Below are 24,619 nucleotides of genomic sequence, written 5' to 3'. Positions count from 1 at the left end.
AGAAAATGAAAAGACTGACAATAGAATGTGGGTTTAAGTTACATTAAAATGGAAGAGAAGTTTTAAATAAAGGTTCAAATTTACAATAGTATAATTTAAAAGGGCTCTATCACAGGGTATGGTGTCGAGCTGGCTTGAATGCAAATAATTAATCAATTAAATATTGTCCAAATAATAAATGTGTTAAACTTACAACATCCCACAATAAAAATCTAATTTCGAGGTTGTCCAGAAGGTAGTGGACTCAATGTGCACTGAATTTAAGTGGATTTAAAATACAAATTTATACTTAATTTTTAATAAATGTGGAAACCGAGTTCTCTTGAGGTTAAATTTGATATAAATTGGATATAAACTGGATTTTCTTATTGTAATTAAATTGAATTTAATTTTGAAAAAATATTGACTCCTTTTTTTAACAGTTTTAACTATGGCTTCTTTCTCTTCAGTCATCATCAATATGAATGTTCACATGGGTATATTGATGAATAAATGGATCATTGTTTCACTGCTTACTTAAATTTGATTTATAAAGGACTAATTTAGAAATTATATCATATGAAATATTGGTGTATTGCAATTCTCTTGCATATTTAATAAATAAATAAGTTGTGGGTTTTGTAAATAAAATATATAGGCTATGGAATGCATATTATAAATTATTAATTGAACATTGAATAATGGAATTGAATAAATAAGGTAAATGAATACCAGCCAGCCTTATCATTAAAGATCTGGATGACTTTCTGAGGAGTGATTAATAACAAATGTGTATCAACAAAAGTTAACATATTTTAAGAAACTTATTACTAAATAATGAATAAACGAAACGAAATTCTAAGCCTCAGCTGAACCCCTTAAGGTTCACTGACACAGAACAACAATGACAAGAAAACTGATTAATTTTTTCAAAGGGTAGAGCAAACCTTAACACCAATAATAGTTGTAAAAGATTATCCTCTCTCGCCACTAACCTTTGCCTTTTTCATAAAGGTTTTGACACTAATTTAGGTAACAGTTAATGATATTTCAAGGAATTTCGCCTTTAGAAGAACACCCGTCGGCTATGTGATGGTACTATACCGATTCTTATTTGAAATCTCTAATAATTGACGTATGCTTTTAGATTATAACATAGATTTACTTGAGATTGAATGAAGTTGTCATTAATACTATTGTGTCCACCATTAAGTTGATCAGAGAACAATCAATAACAAACAGCACATGTGGAGTGTCCAAGTAGGCGTCGTCGATGAGGCTAGACAGTTTGGTGTACACTTTTGAGGCGGAGTTTGAGAGTGAAAGTGACCGTTGGACTTGCAGGATAGAGAGACGTCTCCTTTTGTACCTGACCAATCCACTGAGTGCAAAGCTTTGAATTATTACCATCACATCTACAATCAGTGCCAAGTATTTTATGTTCTTCATTTCTAATAGCTTCAAATCCTGGTCGGAAAGGATGCTGTAGGAATCCATAAGAAAAAAAGGACACCAAATGAAACTTTCAAAGATTTTAACGACTATTAAATAGTAAGACCAAGACTGAAACCTGACGTGAAGATCATTAAGCTGTGACATTATTTGGACGATGTTTGGATGTAATCCTTCTATGTTGCTTATGTCAGCTGAAATGTATTCCATATCCAAAGGGTGATTTTCTTTCAAGACCCTTATCCTGTTTAAGGTAACATTTTCAGATGAACCAACTTTTTTCACCAACTGAGTGTTTTTCAAATAAATAGTGTCTGACGCATTCTAGAATTTCCATTTCAGTAATTCTAAAAATCATGTAGAAAAAATAAAATCCCCATGCTGCAGAGAGAAACAGAAATTCTCTAATAAATAATATTGTTTTCAAAAGTATTATTGACTGCACACCAAACCTTAGATTTTGATTGTCTTTTACACTCAAGTATGCGGCTAATAAAACCGCTAGGAATGTTAACAGAGTTCCAAGGAGTTTGAAGATAGTAAATTGATCCTTATTTCCACGTTGCCTTAGAGCTTTTCTTACGACAGTAAGATGTTTTTTTAACGAGTCCATTACTGTATTACATAAGTGATGGAATTTTAAGTTGTAGATTGCGCAAGTTAATTTCTCATAGCCAGCATAAGCAGTAACAAGTCTGAAGTATGTTAGGTTGTCCGATAATGGGTCTAATTACATGGCGTCTAATTGTATTTTAGAAGTGTATTTCACGGGTTCCCTTGCTATATATTCCTCAAAGGACAAAGGAATTCACAGGGACCAATATCAAATTTAGTTTAATTAGTTTGATTGGTAGAGAATAATTGGAGTGTAAAATGCATAGTTAATTTAACAATCTTTGTTAACGTCCAACGACACAAAAGCATATATGTCAATTAATAGAGTATGCTAGTTAATATATTTTAGGAACTTTTCACTCAGTATTTTTTATTCTTTGTTTCTAGCCTGGAATTAATTTTCACATTACTTCACTTACTGGAGGTTGCGGCATTACCACTTAGATAAAAATTCAATGGCAATTGGAGGGATTTGAACCTGATACTTTGGGACCGAAGTCTCATGCTCTACCAATAGACCACATGTTAATTTATAGGATAATTACCTTTTACGTTATACTATTTCCATTTATCAATACTGATCTGTCATAAAATGATACGGATATTATCAGCATCTCAGAAGTATAAAATTTACAATAGCAAAATCGTGAAAATTACAATTACAAATTTTAGTCTTCTTGCATACTGTAAAAAAAAAATACATTAAATATAATATTTAGGAACGGTATGGAAATAGCCTATAAGTAGGGTATATTTAGTCCTTTGTGCATGCAGTGAACTTTTTACCCCTGAACCCAAACTAAGCTTATCTATTTATCTAAGCTTTGCTATGCTAAATGAACATGGGTAAAACATGATTTCTAGGTTTTTTTAACATGACAACCATATTTTTTTTATCACATCACATCAACCAATACAATTACTAACAAACGTAGATTTAGAACATTTTTATTCCTGTACGAATACGCTAAATTGGTACCCTTTTTTTGTTTTGCTATGCTCGAACAGCTGTTAATTATTTTTATATACAATATCTACCCGGCCAATAAAAAAATCTAGTGTACACGTTGCTCGAAAGCGAGCCATTGCAAAGAAGTACAGGAGTTATTTATAAAAAAAATAACTTGTTAAAAAACTATTAACAGTCATAATTTACGATGATTTTAAAGGAGTTAACTAAAAGATTATTAACTATTGGAAATACTCACAATTTACATAACAGTCCTATTCCAGTTTAAAAGGTTCATTTTTAACAATCAAACTGCCCATCGACGGGAAAATGTAAGCCTACAAATTTAAGTCAACGTAAAAAGGCTGTCAGCTTTTATAATGTACCGTACCTAAGTTATTTAGCCAATTTGTAGTCAATAAGGTGTAGGTCTAGTTGGCAAAAACTGGCAGAACTCTGAAATGGTGTTATTCATCATAGGCTTACTCATATGACATTGTAAAATACTTAAAATAAAAATTCAATAGGTAACTAATAACATATCATGAAAACACAAACCAACATCCAAAACTATTTTTAATACAACATAGATAATTTACACATTGACTGTTTACAATTGAATTACAGACTTCTTTATTTTCATCCCACACTGTGAATAAAACACGTGATTGGAATTTCTTCCATTTGTTTTGATTATTACGTCACCAGCATGACAACCCATTAGATCCATATTATTTTTTTCAAAATTTTAAATTTTTTTTTTATGCTTATTTTTGAGCCTATTTTAGTTTATAAAGGGATTCTGCACATCTACAGGTAAATATCTTTCCAACAGTATGCGTAGATTTTCCCTTCGATGCACACGAGCTGAGAAAAAAGGTTTTAAAGAAACATGCATGCCTATTAATTATAGATATATAGATAATATTTTATCCATAGTATACTTGTCTGAATGTCGATAAGGGATTTGAGGTGAAGTTCGATCAAACAATTAACACAAATACTTTGTTCATTGGGACTCTTTTTTCGGTAAAATTGGTGGCTGAATATTGCCACTATACCTACCATTGCACAGCTGATGTATTTGACTCCAGCTGTTTATTTTCCTCCCTAAGGAGAGAAAGAGCTCATTTAGACCAGTAACGCGGTTATTGAAACCCCCCAATTTTGGTGTAGTATGACAAAAAAAGGTGTTTAATAACGGTTGATATACAAACGATGGTCTAAGTAGGACAATGAACATCTCATAATTACCAAATTAATTAATCCTAGGAAATTAATTGTGACAAATAAAAAACAAAAAAATATTTTTTGTGAATCTTAATTTTGAAAAGTTCTTAATTTCTATTAAGTAATTTTTACAAATAAAATGTCTCTTGTTAAAACCAACCTTTACATAAGCAAATTAATTAAAAACTAGTTAGGTAACGAAGGCAAGGTGTTAGTAAGGATCGTTTGTTGAAGTGTGTCCCAGTTGCTAACATTTCAGAACTTTTAAGTTTTAATTGCTCCGCAGTATGTTTTGTGTTCTGTTCTCTTCAAATGTGGTTAAACTTGCTAATGACTGTATTGCCAATTTGAATTGGTATCCGGGGAATACCTTAAATTCGGCTAATAAAAAACTGTAATATAAAATGTTTATGTTTGAAGCAGTTTAAATGTTAAAAGTCAACTTGTTTTTAACACTAAGAATAATTTTAGTGAAGAGCCACGTAAATGAGTATGCAACTAATAATTTAAGGGTTATACAAAAAATAGTGTCTATTTTTTTTTATAATGAAAAACAATCGGTGACATCTAAACTCAAATTATTATAGCCAATGAAATTATAAGATCTTCCATTATTTCTTTCCTTTGTTTTATCTAAATCCAAATCTATGACATAAACTAAACATATTCCTACTATATAATATACACAGCCCACTAGCCAAACTAAATTTCAAATACCCAATAGTTGATTTATTTACATTACAGTATAATAATATTTAGAATATTTTAAATATGTTATTCATAACGTTCAGTGTTAATCATCAAACTTTCAAAGATAACTGACAGTGTACTGATAACGTCCTAAACTCTTCTTTAACTATTAAAAGTTTCATAATGAATAATGTTCGATTGCCGAGAAAAAAATATAAATGTAGCAACAAAGAGTATCAAGATAATAAGTATAACGTTACCACGCAAGCATAAAGATAACAGAAAAAGACTCAAATAGAAATTGTGTTATAATTTTGAACTTAGCCCTATTTTTAGGTATACAGTTTATGTAATTTATATTAGTAAGAACTCTTATTTTATGTTAAGCTTAGTCATTAAAATAAATGAAGAAGCAAAATTATTAATGCTGCTGTTTTAGTACTTTAGGCAAATAAAACAAACGGATAGAATTATTTTTTAAAACCAGACTTGTATTTAACTTGTAGTATTGTGTTTTATCTTGTATTGTTTGGACGATAAATTAAACCACTACGACAAAACAGTGCAGCAACTAAAACTTTCAGTAATATTTACCTCTGGGTAAACTTAAATAAACGAGCTCTTTTTACTTCCGATGGTCGTTATACAACTTGTTTTTAATATTTAAAGGTGAAGTTTAGCGGTAAAGTTTTAATATCTTTAACGGTCATTGGAACAATACATTGTATTAATAACATATTGATGCGTAAATGGATGAAACAAAGTACCCTGACATAATTCTATGAAATAGACAATTAATTGCAGTGTGACTCAAAACTAAAAAACGTTTATTATAATCTTATATTTGTTTAAATATCGCTTTTGTAAATATTCTGGAAAACAATAGTGGGGATGAATACGAGAAATATCGTAAATATTTAGATATTTACAATATTAAACTACTATATTTAATTTTCCCATAAGATATTTAAGTTAAATCAAGTAATAAATTAACTCTTTAAAACACACACACAATAAGGACATTCAATCGTTAGACCACATTGTATGAGGATATTTTGGATGCATGTACTTTTACTTCATGCATTCATTTTCAGCCCAAATTATGTCACATCAACTTTATATCTTGCTGTAAAGAATTCCATTTTAAAGTTGTCACCTTGTTCTGTAATCAGATTTTTATTTCCTGCTGTGCTTCGCTGTAAAACCTGTTTTACGCAAATTCACACCGAGTCACGAAAACATGAGCAAGAGCAACTCTATTTCTCAGAAAATATTGACGCTGAAGATCAAATTTAGTTTATTGTGTTATTATCGTTGTATAACTGTTTAACTGCTACGACAGTATAAGAATTTAAACAGTTAATGGCAATTTATTTTGAATACCTGTAATTACATATAAATAAGTTACTGGTCTTAACCATAGAAAAATGAGAAATACGCACAAAAAAGTAAAATAAAAAATAGTAAATACCCCTGCCACAGCAAACCTGCCGACCAAGTGATTTTTCATTTGCCTGATTTGATTTTAAATTAAATCTATTTCAATAACATTAGGTTAAACGAGAACCTAGGTTTGCTGCGCAGGGGTAATAAAGTGTGTGTTTTTTTGTAAAACATTAATAACTTAGTAAAAACTTAATACCGTAGATTTACCAAGTTTGATCTAAATATATCCTTTACAAGCAAACTACAACAGTTAACTTATTCTCCAAAAGAATAACATGGGAGTTTTAAATTTACTATCTTTTGTAGTTTCTCTCTAACCAACAACCGTACAAAAACATTTCAATATACTAAATTATTAGTTTTTTAAGCTTCTCAAAATGGTCTAAAGAGAAATAAAAAAAAATTATGTTTCGATGTTAAAAACGAGAAAACCTAATAAACAATAATTGTTATCCGTACTGAAAATACTATGATGGAAATAAGGTTCCTCTTTAACCAACATTCGTTGTGACAATTAAAGTGGTCCCCGTATAAAATTTACTGATTATAATAACGAACTTTATATGAGAAGCCAGTTCAAATTGTACCCGACCAATACTAAACTTGAAAATTTAATAATTTATCAATTACAATAAGTTACACCTAAGAACATTTTGATAATAAAAGACTGAGAGTATCCTTTTAATACGGATGAATTTGAAATTACCACTAATACATTTTGAAAGCGAATTATTAAATAATTTACAGAACGTTTTAATTAGGCATTTGTTTTGCTTCTCTAATACATTTGCGTTCGTAGTTCACTAATGTAATTAAAGAATGTTTTAAACTAATATTTGTAATGTGTTAAACAATAATGCTGTGCAATGTATCACACCCACCCCAGTGTATGTAATAGTGTAGAAAACTTCACCTCTGTTACGGATGTTGGTTTTGACAAACCAATATCCTGTTCCCTGCCACAGACAACAGTATATTACATCCTGCACATAAGACACTGTAAATGATGGAAAAATTGTAAAAGTGATGTGTAATTTTATTATTAATAAAAAGCGTATACGGCCTTATTCTTACTTTAAATCTATTGGAGTGATTATTAGATATCTAATAAAAATCATGATAGAAATTGTATCCATTTCATAAGACATATTTTCACAACGATGAGATTAAAAGAAAATGTTTAATATCTTCAGAATTTTTGGAGCTTTGTTACTTTCATTTCTGAGATATACAAGCTCAAAACGTTTATCACGAGCACTAAAGAATTTCATTTTCAGAGAAACGTTTTACGCAGCAGAAATACACAATCGTCCTTTGCTCTCAATCTTTGAAGTTTGGCCATCTTTTAGCTTTATTCTCTAGCCCTTATGAGTAATAAAGTTTCTGATTTTGTGATTACATTTAAAATTTTTGTAACGACAAAGTTGTGAAACATAGACTGCTTGAATGTTGTAAATCGTTATAGTCGACCAGATAAACATATACAGATCCGTCAAGTTGTGCACCGTTTAAAGGGACAGTACAGAGTGGTATTCGAGAATATTATCGTGATTCTCAACGCATCGTAATGAATAGTAAGATAAACATATGAAAATATAAATGTCTACTTTGCTCTGATTAAATTAGCCCACATGTATAAAGACAATCTTTTCCCCAACTAGTAACATCTAAGATCATGGTCTCTTCTAATTCAAAGTGGCAACACCGAAGTAACAGCCTACTGAATAAGCTGTTGCACTAATACATAATCGAACTTCTGTGCAATGTTTATGTTTACACGTTTGTTATTAACGTTATTACCGTGGCAATATACTGGCCGGTGCGACCTTGCCACACACATTATCGGCCGGCATGACGTTGCCACACACGTTACCGGCCGGTGCGACGTTGCCACTTACGTTACCCGCCGGTGCGACGTTGCCACACACGTTACCGGCAGGTGCGACGTTGCCACACACGTTACCGGCCGGTGCGACGTTGCCACACACGTTACCGGCCGGTGCGACGTTGCCACACACGTTACCGGCCGGTGCGACGTTGCCACACACGTTACTGGCTGGCACGACGTTGCCACTCACGTTACCGACCGGTGCGACGTTGCCACTTACGTTACCGGTCGGTGCGACGTTGCCACACACGTTACCGGCCGGTGTGACGTTGCCACACACGTTACCGACCGGTGTAACGTTGCCACTTACGTTACCGGCTGGCACGACGTTGCCACTCACGTTACCGGTCGGTGCGACGTTGCCACACACGTTACCGGCCGGTGTGACGTTGCCACACACGTTACCGGCCGGTGCGACGTTACCACACACATTACCGGCTGGCACGACGTTGCCACACACGTTACCGGCTGGCACGACGTTGCCACTCACGTTACCGACCGGTGCGACGTTGCCACACACGTTACCGGCTGGCACGACGTTGCCACACACGTTACCGGCCGGTGTGACGTTGCCACACACGTTGGTGTAATGCGGCGTTGGCCACGGCCTTGTATTACAAGAGCTTGTACTAGTATAGTTAAATAACGGTATGAATACGAATTCTTGCCTATAGCGTTGGCACATTGTATTTAATTGGTTGGAAAACATAAGTCAGTGTACTGTGACTGTATTTATTTACACATCTCTCTTGTTAAAACAATTTATTATCAATCATACGAATCAATATCAATCAAACTTTTCAAGCATCAAACATTGGTTGATCAAATGTTAACACTATACAACGCCGTAAATTAATTAGTTATGAGTTGTATAACGATTGTTAGGGAAACAAAAGATATCGTTTGTTAGAGTTTATCCAGATGAAAATATTGCTGAAAGTTTTAATTGCTAGGCTATTTAAATCAGTTATGTAATTGTGTCGTCACAATGTTGTCCGATTATAAACCCTACCATAACAATATTGTTACTGTATTGTTTCATATTTTTATACAAATGTCGGTTGAATTTCGTATTTACAAAAAAAAAAATTGTAATTGGTACAACAATGATATCTGCTTGATGATAAATATTTCACCACCTACACATTAAAGCACTATTTCAATGTTCATAATAGAAAAAATTAAAACTTAGTTTTAAAACGATTATTTTACCGGCTTTACGCTTGTGTTGCTACTTTATAGGATTATCATTTCACATTGCGTATTTACACTTTTTGGCTCTACAGGTGGATGTTGTTCCTGTTCACAAACAAAACGTTTTCTGCATATCATACTTTATTCATTATTGAACTCTGGTTGGTCGCAGTAGCGATTAACAAGCTCTAAGTTAACTGTCAGTTTTCTTTCAGTCGAATGATCACGCACCACAAGCTCTCTAAACATATTAAAATAAAATCAGTTGACAAAGAATATTATTTAAAATTTTGTTATTCTATAATGTAGATTATTTATAGTATATTTGAATTATGCTATAGAGTTAGACTGGCATGAAAAGAATGTGAATACAAAATAATATAAGTACATCTATAATATAATATTAAAACGAAAGTGGGTTTTTTTATTTCACGATTCTAAATCAGCCACTCGACGGATTTTCATGATTTTTGTGCTGAAAGAAATATAATTTTGGGAACTAGGGAATGTCGAAGCCATAATTTTAGTTTAGGGTCCCAGTTTTTTAGAAACTAAGTTTTAATTTTCAAAAAGTTTAGCAGCCGACGCTAAGATTCTAAACTAGCGTTTGGCATAAAATAATTTGCTTGACATAACAGCTGTAAACATTCAGCTTTTGTGTCACAAATTCAGCATTTGGATAAAAATTTAAAGACATACTTAGGGTTAACTTATTTATACTATGTGTAATGCTAATCATTGATGCGTTCAATTCTTCTGTAAGAGGATGACAGATTAATTAAATATACATAGTAAAATACTAGGATGTTCAAATTATTTTTTAAAGCAATCTTTATAATCTTCGATTTGTTTTAGAGCAATATCATAGATAAAACAATATAATTTGTTTGAACTAACAGCTGGTTAAATATAAACTATGTAACTATGAGGTTATTTTATTTACTCTTATTTTGTCATTGATTATAAGAAATAAGTAAGATTAGTAGAGATAATTAGACCACAGTTTAAAATAGTTTGGACCAAAATTAATTAAACCACAGTAAAAATCGAGGCTCTAAACACGAGTCTTAATAAGAAAAGGATAAATGCAAATTATTTTACTGCTCCACTTTTCAAGGAAAGATTGAAAAATAACAATGTTTACATGTTTTAATTCTTCATCGTAGCTTTTTGTTTACAATTCATGTTTGTCTGCTTTAACTTTGTTTGGATTAGACCCGGAAATATTGATGTCATAAAAATAAGATCAAGAATAATCAGGAATCACGATTTTAAATTGCCACCACAACCTCAGCCGGGTTTTATACAAAGATGGATAACATAGATTGAACACAACGTCAACATTGACCTAGGATACTACAATTAGACAAACCATCTTTTTATGAAATCGTGTTCAGTTGTGGTTACGTTTGGGGGTGCCTATATCAGCGCCCCCAAACTTGAAAATATCACTTTTATTTCAACTACGAATATATTGTAGTTTAAATTAACTAATATGGGAAATTATGTACATTTATTCAATGAGGGTGGGTAATTATCAAGGATAGAACCGTTGACTATAGAACTGATAACGGTATGGATAATAAACATTGACAAATCGTCATTAGCTTTACTAGCGTGTTTAATTTTTATATTCCTGCTACATGTGACCAGTTCTTTTTTTTCAAATGAATGTTATTTGAACCAAACAGCTGTTTCATAACAAACTGTTATTATTTTTACTTTTCTTTATTTACACTTATTTATTTAGCAATTAATGCAGCGAAATTAGGTGTGATGATTAGTTTTGATGTTAGGACACCAAAGTTAAATTATGTGTACTGTGAATTTCATTGGATATTATCGTTTTATTTTAGGTCGTTTCTATTCAGACCTACTGGAAATTGTGTATAGTAGTTGTATTGTGGTGATAATAATTATGGAAGAGGCAGGTATGCTATGGAAGGTGGTATCGTTGACTAGGTCTATACACTTCTCAATTGACTATTACTCTCTCTACTGTAGGCTACTTATAATCAGTGTGCGTCTGTGCGAATCGGCTGCAAATCTCACTTAAACTCTTTTCACATCGTAAAAATTGCAGAATTGCTGTTTTATTGTAAAATTATCGGATTTAAAATGAATATCGTATAGGCCTATGATGGAATAAAAACATATTTGGTCACACTACATTTGTTTACAAGATGATTTTTCACATTAAAACTGCAAGAAACTTTGTCTTTATATGTGTAAACTAGCTGATCTGAATTGTACACGGTTTTATTTGACTACTGAATTCCCGTACGTAGGACGGGCTAACACCTCGTATAATTTTGTTTCCTTTGACTTCTTTTAAGTGTGGATGTACTAACATTTGCTACTAAGAATATACTCAAATCACGTTACTTTTGAATATTTAAGTTTCTTTTCTATTAAAATAAACATACATTAATTTGTGCATTTTTGTTATAAAAGAAGTTTGCGGCCTCTTATCAACCATTATCTAGCTATACTTCACATTTAGTGGTAGGACGATTTAGATAAGTTGTGTATAGACTACAGTGTACATACTAAGTACCATTGAGCCGAAATGAGGTGCAGCAAGAGAATCAGCTGTTATTTAAGAAGATTTTAAGAGATGAACTCAACGCCCAATATTGGCTAGTTTAGACTAGACCGAATTAAATTCATAAGTTTAATGGTGAAAACAATGTAATCATATAGTTAACATTAATTTGGGCTAGTACAGTGTAAAAGATAAAATTGGTCAATATTCACGGATGTTTACCAGGAATCGGTAGCCTGGGATTGGTTTTCACATTACTTTAGGCTGGACCTAGGGGTCGCGGCATTATCAATTCGATAAAATCCATTAGTGATTTAGCTGGGTTTGGACCCAGGACGACAGAGACTAAAGTCCTAAGCTCTACCACTAGACCAGCTCGCTTCACATTCGATTAACAATAGATTTAATACATATAATATTTTAAAATTTATAACATAGTCAACTTATAAATACATTTCCAGAAGTCGAGACCTGATTGGCAATAAATATGACTGCAAGTATAACCACAATTATTGAATAAATCATAGCATAAAACATATTGCGGTGCAATTAAAACTTGAAACTACTTAGAAATGTTGGCAACTGAGAACACACTTCATAACGATCTTCGCCAACACCTTAACACGCTAACTTGTTTTTGGATTAATTTGTTTACGCAAGGAATAGCTTTAACAAATTAAATTATTAATTGAAAAATTTAATTTTCAGTTACGTTTAAATTAAGACCAAACCAAAATAAAGTTATATTACTCGCCGAATCATGTAGCACTTTGAATTTAGGACTGATTTCATGGTATAACCAATTAGTAATTTCTTTTCAAACTAATTTGCTCAACTATCTTTATAATATGTTGCTTTTAAAACCAAAGCTATTTCACAACCTTATCGATATAAATTACAGCTGATGGCTACTCACGCTATAAAGTTACGACACCGCCAATATAAAATTCTTATAAATCTTAACTATTGTGCGAGTAAAATTACGTCGTAAAGTTGTACTGTTCTGGTATCTCGGATGATGTCACTAAAGTTAAATTGAAACTCCCCGCTACAGCAAACCTGTGTCGAATTGTTTAATTAAGTTTGCTGTAAATTTTCACTTATGCATGCTTTTTATTTGGAGACATCATGCAAGACCATTTTGGAGAAGAGGGTTGTTATTATGCTTCTGCTAGCGCAGGTAAAAAATTTAATTTAAGGGAATTCAAATTTGTAAATTTAAACCTATATTTGCACATTCTGTATTCAACCGATGGAAAGTTGTTGTATTCGATTTATCGTTTAATATTCTCTAAGTCACAATTATGATCCTTTTTAACATGAACAGGTTTTAACCTGTCATAATTTCACAGTTTCAAAGAATAGAATCAAAAGAGTTTGAACAAAACTAAGAGCAACAAAGATTGAGAGCACTGACCCGATTATATATTTCTCTTCCATAAAACAGTAGTTCAGTTGAAATGAAATTCTCCTTCTGAAAGTCATAATAAACGTGTTTTAAGAGGTTGCAGGAACAAAAGAGGCATTCTTTAGAAATATAAGATTTTATTTGGCAAATTATGTTTTACTGTTTACTATTATTTTATTGATAAAAGATTTATAAATTTTGTTTAGCAGCTGATACAATCAGTAATGTTTTTACTGTTTAATTAAAAGTATCTGTATTATTATAAGTATCGGTTAAACTTCCGCTATTATTGACAGTTTATGGAACCACTTTTAACGTATTTTCGATGATTTACAGTGATTATTATTTAAAAAAGTGTCCCTAAAGTATATTTTTAGGTATGATTTCTGGGCCAAAGAAATACTTCCAAAGTAAATGTAGTTTAGTACACAGTATTTTCAACGTTACTTTACTCATTAATGAACCAATGTTCTTTAATTTGGTGTCAGTAGAATTGTAAGACAATTGTCTAAACTAGGTGGCGTTCGCAGATGCATCCACAAAATTGAGCGGAGTCATCAAGGGTTCATATTATATTATTGTTGTCATACTGCAGTAAAAACAGTCGTCATTGATGCATGCGTTCCGGGTCTAAAGTAGCATTTTTACTCTTTAGGAAATAAAATTAGTTTTTAGCCTCTATGGAGTAAAACTCAGCTGTTGTCAACTCAGTTGTAAATTTCTATTTTTAACCGACTTCCCCACTACCAACAAAAGGAGGAGGTTCTCAATTTGTTTGTGGCGATGTTTTTTTTTCTATGTATGTTCACCAATTTCTCTGTGATTCTTTTACCGATCAGTGTGGTTCCACCACCAAAATAGCCAGGAGAGTTTCTATTTGGTACCTTATATATTATGTTTAAGTATAATATTTGTTTCGGTGAAAAATTCTGAAAACCTTAAATATTCAACATTTATTTTGTTTACATTTGTGCAGATTGTTTACATTTTTGCAGAGAAGGCAATAAATAATAATAAAATTCCTACAGCTGTTAGTTGAAACCATTTAAATGAAGCTACAGACAATTCTTCATGAAACAGTTGCTTCATACTGATCAATAAACTATTTCTTGCCATGGAGCCTAAATGAATTACATTGAGAAAAATGAATTTTGTTTTGGTTACTATAAAAAATGTATTTCAACGTTTGACCTGATTTGTGTATACAGTAATTCTGTTTTTAGTATTGAATATTCTGACTTACAAAAACATATATGTTTCAGTGAATAGCTGTATAATATTGACAAATAAAGGTGTATTGTGAAAACCAAAGCATTTGTAAAACAGGTCGAAATATAAATCAAATACAATTATTCCTTACACGACCTAAGAAGTGTGACAGTGCATAATCGTCAATTGTTTTAAAAGTGTTAAATATTTTAATTACTAAACATGCATTTGCAGATGTGGAATGTTTATTGATATTCTCTACCCAGTTACTATATCATATCAAAACTATTATGACTGCTTCGGAAAGTCCTAGAGGAAGATGATTTGCAATTTCGACTAGGCTATATATTGAGCAAACAAAACCCCCTACATGACTTACACCACTTTTAGCTGAACCAATCTTTCAAATAATATTTTCCAAAGGTACTATACGAAAGGTACTATGGTGTTAACAACCAATTTTCCACTTTTGAGAGATTTTTTAGTCGCTGGTAGCTGAGGAATAACTTTCATATTGTTCCAAAAGGCTTGAGACGTTACTGTATTTCTTTTTATAATGTGTAGAAGTACACCGACTGCAGGAAACGATGATGTCTGACATTTCAATGTATCTAGAAAAGACAATTAGTTTTTCATTAGGCCTAATGTAATGGACAACTCTTTCTTTCTTAAGGAATATCTAAAGATGTTTATTTTCATACCCATTGATTATGTAACCTCAACAGGTGACTCAAGCAGTTTTAAAATAATGATTGTTCTGTGGAACTTTTGATTGTTTCAAACAGTTTTGCTTATCAAAAATCCTCAAGTAATTAATACATATATAAAAAATTATACAGTCACTAAAAATCATGAAATAATTTATTTTTGTAAAAAAATACAACCGACTCCAAACGCTCTAAAAAGAATGAAATAATTTCAATAAAGTAAACTTTTGTATTAGGCAAGCTCACGTATTTCAAGTCGGCGCGGCTCAAACTGCAAATATGATTGAAATAAAATATTGTGTGTGTATTTTGAAAATCAATAAATTGTAGCTGGATAACATAAATATATAAAAAACATACTGAACTGTTTTGTTTATATATTAAAGGAAATATTTTCTTGTATTTCATGTTTATTTCAGAATAAATGCATTATGAAAATAACACACACAAATGTTCTATATGAATAGGAAAATAATTTAGTTTGATATTATGACAGGGAAAAGAAGCTAGTTTTAGTATTAAAACGTTACTTTTCCAAGTTAGAAACATTTAAATGCGTTATAATCTTTTTAAATATACTCGTTAATACCACTATAATGCCGATCTCTGATTACGGTAATAAAATAACACTTAACGCATAACTATGAAAAAGACATGCAGATTAACACCTTTAGTTATAGATAGTCACCTGCAATATGGACACCCTCATTCAATTTTGTATAAAAAATCATCATAGAGCCGCGCCGACTTAAAATACGTGAGCTTGCCTAATACAAAAGTTTACTTTATTGAAATTATTTCATTCTTTTTAGAGCGTTTGAAGTCGGTTGTATTTTTTTACAAAAATAAATTATAAACGATTGAATACGTATCGAAATATGTAACGATTCGTGCTTCATAATCATTTTAACCAGTCTATTCCCATAGCATTTTAGCATTGCAGATACATTAATCCATCCCCACACTCAACACTGCCCACCTTTACTACTTCCTTCACAGGTAAACAGGTCCGTGACGTAGGAAGAGATGAAGGAAAGTAAAGGCGAGTTTTTCGGAGTGTGGGAACTGTTTATGACGATTAGATTAAGGTATCTACAATCTTAAAATTGTATGGGAAGAGAGGAAAACAGGTCTGCGATGTAAGAAGAGGTGAAGGAAGTAGTAAGGTGAGCAGTGTGGAGTTTGGGAACTGGAAACCGTTTGTAGCAGTTGGATTAATGTATCTGCAATGCGGAATTGCTATGAGAAGGGATGGAAGCATGCACACAAAATAGAAAATGGTGAAAGAAGTAGTAAAGGTTAGCAGTGCGGACCTGTTTCCCTCCCTTTCCATAGCATTTTAGGGTTGCAGATACCTTAATCTAATCGTCATTAACAGTTCCCACACTCCGAAAAACTCGCCTTTACTGATTCCTTCACCACTGCCTACGTCACGGACCTGTTTCCCTCCCTTTCCATAGCATTTTAGGATTGCAGATACCTTAATCTAATCGTCATAAACAGTTCCCACACTCCGAAAAACTCACCTTTACTGATTCCTTCATCACTGCCTACGTCACGGACCTGTTTCCCTCCCTTTCCATAGCATTTTAGGATTGCAGATACCTTAACCTAATCGTCATAAACAGTTTCCACACTCCGGACAGCTCACCTTGACTACTTCCTTCACCACTTCCTATGTCGCGGACCCATTTTCCTCCCTTCCCATCGAATTTAAGAAATGCAGATACCTTTATCAAATCGTCATAAACAGTACGTCGCTGACCTGTTTCCTTCCCTTCCAATAGCATTTTAGGATTGCAGATACCTTAATCTTATTGTCATAAACAGTTCCCACACTCCGGACAGCTCGCCTTGACTACTTCCTTCACCACTTCCTACGTCACGGACCCGTTTTCCTCCCTTTTCATAGAATTTTAGGAATGCAGATACCTACCTAAATCTAATCGTCTTAAACAGTTTCCACACTCCAGACTGCTCACCTTTACTACTTCCTTTACCACTTCCTACGTCACGGACCTCAAGCTAGTGTCGTCATTTGATTATATTTTTGATCCATACCACCGTTTATGTTCTAATATCTGTGGAATAATGCCATCAGCTATTTATTTATCTACTGCATTCAAAAGTCATCAGCTGATCATATTTCTTTGTTTATGTGTCAAATACTGCTTCCATAAGGATTACATTGAAACTTTGAGACCCAGTGGGGCGGATTCCCGAGAGACTTTTTTAACGCCATATAGATGTTGGCACTCACCGGTATGGTCTTTATCACCATGCAAAATTTGAAAACGATTGATTCACCCGTCTAGGAGGAGTTTGCGTATTACGAAATGCATAAAAGTCGACGTATAAGAGCTTCGCTCAATAATAGATCGCACAGCTGGTTTTGTTTGCCGATGTACTTTTTATGTTTATTTTTTTTAGATTAACCATTACTAATTGCTGCCATTTTGAAACTAAACATAATACAAAATAATATTTTGTCAATTACCAATTTCGCTTCACTACATGGCCCTTTAGAAACATAGTTTAAAAATGGCGGCTGTTATGATAATTTTAGACCTTTGGAAATTTTGAACGTGATTTTTTTGTCTCACATTTGTTCAGGAATGATTCCTTAAAAGGTTGGCGGAGTTCGGGAACACCCTGTAAAATATATGGTTGTCTATGGCAGGGAGCAGGATATTGGTTTCGCCATGTCAAAACCAACATCCGGAGCAGAGGTGGGGTTTTGTTTGACTAAGTTATTAGTTCCAGTGCTCTACGTAGGGTAAAGTAGTCTTAATATGTTTATTAGTAAATCGTTACTAACATAGTAAACGTAATGACAAATAAATGAATTAACATTGATATTTACAGTTAGTTTTAGGTACTACCTTTGACTATTAATAAAACTAGACTTTTCATCCCGATGTTAAATTTGTAGCCAGTGTTTTTAACGAAAATCATCGTAGTTGATGTGAGCCACCAACAGATTGTGCTGATCTAAAGTACCTGATTTCTGTAGAATACACAATATTTTTTAACAGTCCAAACTAATGGAATGACTTATTGTGAGCGATAGCAACTATTTAGGACCCATCAACTTGGCCAGCAATTAAAAATAAGGTAAAATATATAAATGGTACTACTAACCCATTATTCGATCTTTGCTTTAAAGGCTGTTAAAAACATAAATAATTCTGTACAACTCATTCAAATTACAAAAGAAAAATAATCAAGAGTGTAATTAATAAATAATAATAATAATTAAGAGGTTTTTAAATTATCAAAAGTACCCTGTAGTAAAATAATTAGTTTACTGTATTTACGAAATAAATCTCTTTTACACATCGTCTAGTCAAAATATGAAAAAAAACCCTTAACTTTAAAAAAAATTGCTCTAAAAGGTTTTTTGATGGTTTTCATTTCCAAAAAGTATGTTAAATAACATACTAAAAGTCTAATAAAATCGGAGTCTCGGAAATGGGGTTTTTCCAATATGGCGTCCAAAAAATAAATAAATAAATAAACCTTACTATTTTCCCTTTAACATGTCTTCTGAACCTCCAATTTAGACTGAATTTGGTACAAACATTTGAAACTGTATTATCTATAAATTATTCATGATTTAAGATAAAAAATATACAGTAAACGTGTTGTATGGGGTTGAAAATAGGTAAAAATCTGTCTTAAGTTGTTAGTAGTAAATAACTTATTTCAATTTTGGTCACTATAGGGAACAAAACTTTTTATCCCTAGTCTGTGCTATACCCATGTTGTAAATCCTTAAAAATATATGCAATTTAATATTGTTAATCATTAAATTATCTTAAGTGGTGGTGGGATAGTTATAAAAAAACTATGTAATTCTTATGGGAATTACGAAAATTACCATATCCTAATTATTAGATGCTACGCTTGGATAACAATTCATCATTCTCTGTTGAGTCAAGTAATAGAATTTGTTTCAATACTTTTTTTACGCTCATTCAATTCTTTTATTTTGTAATAGTTTCCAAGTAGATTATAAAAAAAATATATGTATATAGTTAACAGGTATATTTTGGTAATACTGTTGTTAATCAGCTGTTTCTAAACCCCACAGGATTCGCTTCCGCTCGTTCAATTGTAGTTAAGTAATAAAACACAAATAGTTAATTACAAAAATAATTACATGTATAATGTTTACAGGTTTATATTGGCAATACTGCTTTTAATCAGATATTTTTTTTACTTCAAATGATTCCAATCGTATTGTTGTTTATGTTTACAGTTATTTAGATCAAATTTAGTCTATTCAAGATATGAAATAAAACCCCTTAACCTTAACAAAATTGCTTTAAAAGATTTTTCGATGGTTTACATTTCCAATAAGTATGTAAAATAATATACTAAAAGTCTAATAAAATCGGAGTCTCGGAAATCGGGGTTTTTTCAATATGGCCAAAATTTCCAAATTTCACTAAAATATTTCCATAGACAAGCAAGCTTTAAGACTTTATTTATTCTCCATAAGAATAACATGGTCATTTTAAATGTACACTTTTTTATTTTCTCCGTAACCGTTAGGCATACAACAACGCTTCTGTATACTAAATTATTTGTTTTTATGATCTCTTCAAAATGGTTTTGAAATAAATTGCAACTTTTTACAGTGAAAAATGGGAAAATCCCATTTTTACCCCGTAAAAAATAGGAGATCTTAAGCATACTCAATTTTTGGACTTAACCTAGACACAAATCTTAAATATACTCAAATCATAATACAAACACTTTCTTCAGGGTTATATGTTTTTAGGCCAGTGTCCCTAATGTAACCTGGACATTCTAAAATAAAAATATTTTGTCTTATGGTCTGGCAATCTATGGAGGAACGACCAAAAAATTTAGATACAGTTCTGAAACTCTAAAAATGCTATAATAATCATGCTATACTTAGACAAACGATAACTTTAAAAGATCAATTTTCAAAACTACACATTTTGACTGTCCGATCAATAAATATGTACTATAACTAGTGGCCTGTAGGGGCCATAAACCCTAATTTAGACTACAATAAAAAACCATATATAAAAAGACAAATATATTCGAAATATGTTTTTAAAATTATTAATTTTATGTTACTTAAAATTAACAGTGTTTTTTTTTTTTTATAACTTGGTTTTCCTTCCGTTGGAGTCGTATATTAGAGGCTTTTGATGTGTCAATGAAATACAATTGTAAAATAATGATTAAATCAATAACACAACCTAACAAATGGAAACGTGCACACGGTTGGGCCTGAGCCCGGAGAACGACGAATCAGAGCTGAAATCATACTGCCAAACATTGCACATCTTTTCTAGTTTAAAATTGAAGATTTGTTTTGTAATCTTACAAATTCTGTTATATTTTCCATTTTGAGAACCAAATGTATGTAAAGGTTAAAATTATTATTAATTATTATGAAGGCACCCCATTCCGCGGTAGTAAGTCAGATATATATCTACGAATTTTTCCCTGAATTTTAAAACAAAATTTGGAAATTAGAAAAAATGTCCATTCATATGAAATTAGAAATAAAATTTATATAAATTTATCAATCTCAGCTTCTATGAAAAAACTAAAAAAAGGAAACCCTCATTGGATCAAAATTTTTGAATCATTTTCCTACCAAATTAAAAAGTAAAATAAATCAAAATTATTTCATAAATCTACTCTACTGGCTGCAAGAATTTGCAATGCTCCTGCAACAAAGTATTGGTTACCTTGTACTACAGCTTGTGGACTTAACCAGCTTGGAGAACAATGTGACAGTTCGTAAAGTGATCATAACAGTGTACAACTTGATGAAAATTATGAATTATTATTTGTATAATGCTCTACTACTAACCAAAAGAAAGTGCGACTATATTATACTATTACTAATATTATAAATGTGACAGTTTGTTTGTTTGAAGTTCAACCTCGCATTAACTACTGGTCGGATTGGGTTGAAATTTGGCTTTATGATTGCTCAGATTCCCGATTAATACAAGCCTATTCTTATCTAAAAAATCCTTTCGGGCTAAAAATGTATAGATATTTATTTAAGTAAATAAAATATGTATGTTGAATTTTAGCGAGCTTGTGATCTTTATTTTAAAACCTATTATTTGATTTTCAAGCAAAAAATAGTCATAAATTAAAATACCCCCATCGCAGCAAACCTGCACCCTAAGTGAATTTCAATTTGCCCGATTGAATTTACACTAAAATATCACATTAAAAATATCACATTTATTCCCTATTTAAATAGCACTACTTTAATTAGTACTTCGGTTTGCTGCGACAGGGAGGGTAAAAACATGTTTTTAGTAAAATGTTAATTAGTTTAGTATAAAACAAAAATGCATTTTCCAAATTTGATAAAAATATTTTCATGTACAGGCTAACTACAACAAGTTTTCTTTTTCTCCGTAAGAATAACATAGGAATTTTAAATTTAATTTTTTTTTGAATTTTCTCCGTTACTAGGTATTAGGCCAATGACAACGCTTCAATGAACTAAATTGTTTTTTTTTCTGAGCCCTAAAATCGTTTCGAAATAAATTGCAAAATTTTACGTTTTTAGGGTCAAAAATGGGGAAAACCAATTTTTACCCCATAAAACCCCCCATAAACCCCAGTTCCCATGGTCCGATCATGCTGGTTCGTGAACTCGTTCAAAATAAATGTAGGTTTACATGTTTGTACCAAATTTCATCGAATTCGGATCATTTTTGCTTGAGTTATTGTGCTAACGGACACATTTGACCAAAATCTTGGACGCCATCTTGAATTTTGGACTTCCGATACTCCGATTTCATTAGACTTTTTTTCCTGGAAAATACACATAATTCTAAGTCGAAATGACCAATAAAACAATTTAAAGCAATTTTTTTAGGGTTCTCGTACGGATTTACTCGACTAACACTCAAAATAAAGCTACCTGAAGTACTTAGTTCTTGTGAACATATTTGACATCCACTCTCTCCTGTAAGTATAAACGAAAGCGCCATGTGAAGAGTAAACATATAAATGTAAACATAGGTGAATGTGTTCCATGTGTTCATGTGAAAGTTGACTGGTTGTCATTTGTATTTTTTCAGTCTACAAGAGAATTTGACAATTTATTTACCTTTTCTGTTAGATTTTTCATTCTATGACTCTCATAGGGTTGTCTACGAAATCGTCTCATAACGGGGGTGTCAATTGTCATAGATAGTAAATTTGTTTCAAATTTATGAGCAGTACATCGAAGAACGTAAAAAACCTAACAAAATATCAGCCAACAAACAAAATCTAGCTGTCAAATATGAAGTATATAGTCCACACTCATAAAAGAAATGTATACCAGTTAAACCACTTGTGTTGCGTATAGTTAGGATTTACTAATTGAAAAACATGTAACGGACAAGTAAATACATAAATTGTATATACTTGATTATTGGATTTTAAACAGAATATCTTTAAAATCACATGCTGAAACAACAGTTTAGGTAAATACAGCTAAATGCAGTATATTTGATACTGCAGTATATATATATATATACCCCCGCCGCAGCAAACCTGCAGACTAAGCGAATTTCCATTAGCCTGATAGGATTTACACTAAAATGTCTCCTTAAAAATATCACATTTATTCCCTATTTAAATAGAATCAGTTTAAAACATACTTAGGTTTGCTGCAACAGGGAGGGTAAAAGTGTTTTTGATGTAAAATGTTAATAGTTAGTAAGAAATAAAAACATTTTCCAAATTTGGGCAAAATATGTTTATAAACAAGCAAACTACAACAGTTTACTTATTCTCCATAAAAATAACATGGGAATTTTAAATTTAAAGTTTTTTGGAATTTTCTCCGTAACCGTTAGGCGCATTATAACGCTTCAATATACTAAATTATTTGTTTTTTTAAGCTCTACAAAATAGTTTCGAAAGAAATTGTAAAATTTTATGTTTTTTGGGTCAAAAATGGGAAAAACCCATTTTTACCCCATAAAAGCCCCCAAAAACCCCCGTTCCCATGGTCCGATCATGCTGGTTCGCGAACTCGTTCGAATAAACGTAGGTTTACACGTTTGTACCAAATTTCATCAAAATCGGATCACTTTTGCTCGAGTTATCGCGCTAACGGACACACATATCACACATATACACATATATATAAATTTACGATATATATAAATATATATATATATATATATATATATATATATATGAATTTGAACGGATGGTGTTTTTGACCTCTAGGGACCTCAAAACGAAAAAAAATCGGTCCCGGGTCCAGGTCTTACCGTGAGTACTACGGTAATAGCTTATTCCCTATATGAGAAATTCGCTAATATATTCTGTATAAATACTACAGTACATACAGTGCAATACATACAGCACATATGGTACAGTATATATACTGTACAATATATATATATCAATAGTACGTATCCAGTTTCTTAGCGTCACTTTGTATTTTACATGACACAGCAAACATTTCTATACCAGTAAAAATATTAAGTGTTATTTAAAGGAAAATTAATTGGGAGTTGAAAGACACAATTTTCAAACAATTCACGCTCTGTAAATTGCAAATTAAATTATCGAAGTGGATCTCACAATTCACAGAACGCTTTCGATTTTCACAAACGACAAAGGAATGTAGCCTTTTGAATGATCAATTTCATTGTTTGATTTGTGTAACTGCTTGGTAATAATAATTTCTCGAAAGTAATTTATAATACATATTCATGAGTTCTCTTGTCACTTTACAATTATAAGAGGTTATATTGTAAGGAATTGGTAAGGCCTTTGTATACGAAATATACGCCATTTAAAATATCAAGCGACTTCTATGTTGGCAGGTTATAGAGTATTATGTTGAATAAATTTCTATCAGTCTGCCTAATGTAATGTTTAAAACAAAATTCAGTTTTAGTTGTGCATTTTCAAGTTCTGTTTCTTAAAAGAAGTAATATTGTAATGCTTCGAACATCTACTAATCAGCTGATCAGCTGATCAGTTGACAATTTTAATTGTTGATCCGACTTGTTCCTGTTGATACTCGCGTATTCTTAATCTAAGTTGGTGGAAGTTAAAGGAAGGTAGATTAAACTGATTAAAAAATGTCAGTTAGTGAATGTGAAGTTAACGAGATGGAAATGAGAGCACAAACTGTTTGTGCTAATCTTTCACCACCAAAATCGAAACAAAGGTATGAAATTGCCATACACATATTTTAATTTCTCAAGCTCAGCTGTTCTGTTTATTACAGTTGCACGTTAAAGTCACACATTAGTTTCTATAACTGCACAGAAGACTACAA

This window comes from Macrosteles quadrilineatus, unplaced genomic scaffold, assembly GCF_028750875.1.
Source record: "Macrosteles quadrilineatus isolate MER2022 unplaced genomic scaffold, UCM_ALF_1.0 Scaffold_9__3_contigs__length_116548681, whole genome shotgun sequence".
NCBI lineage: Eukaryota > Metazoa > Arthropoda > Insecta > Hemiptera > Cicadellidae > Macrosteles > Macrosteles quadrilineatus.
The sequence above is the reverse complement of the archived record's forward strand: the minus strand, read 5'-3'. Positions refer to the sequence as shown.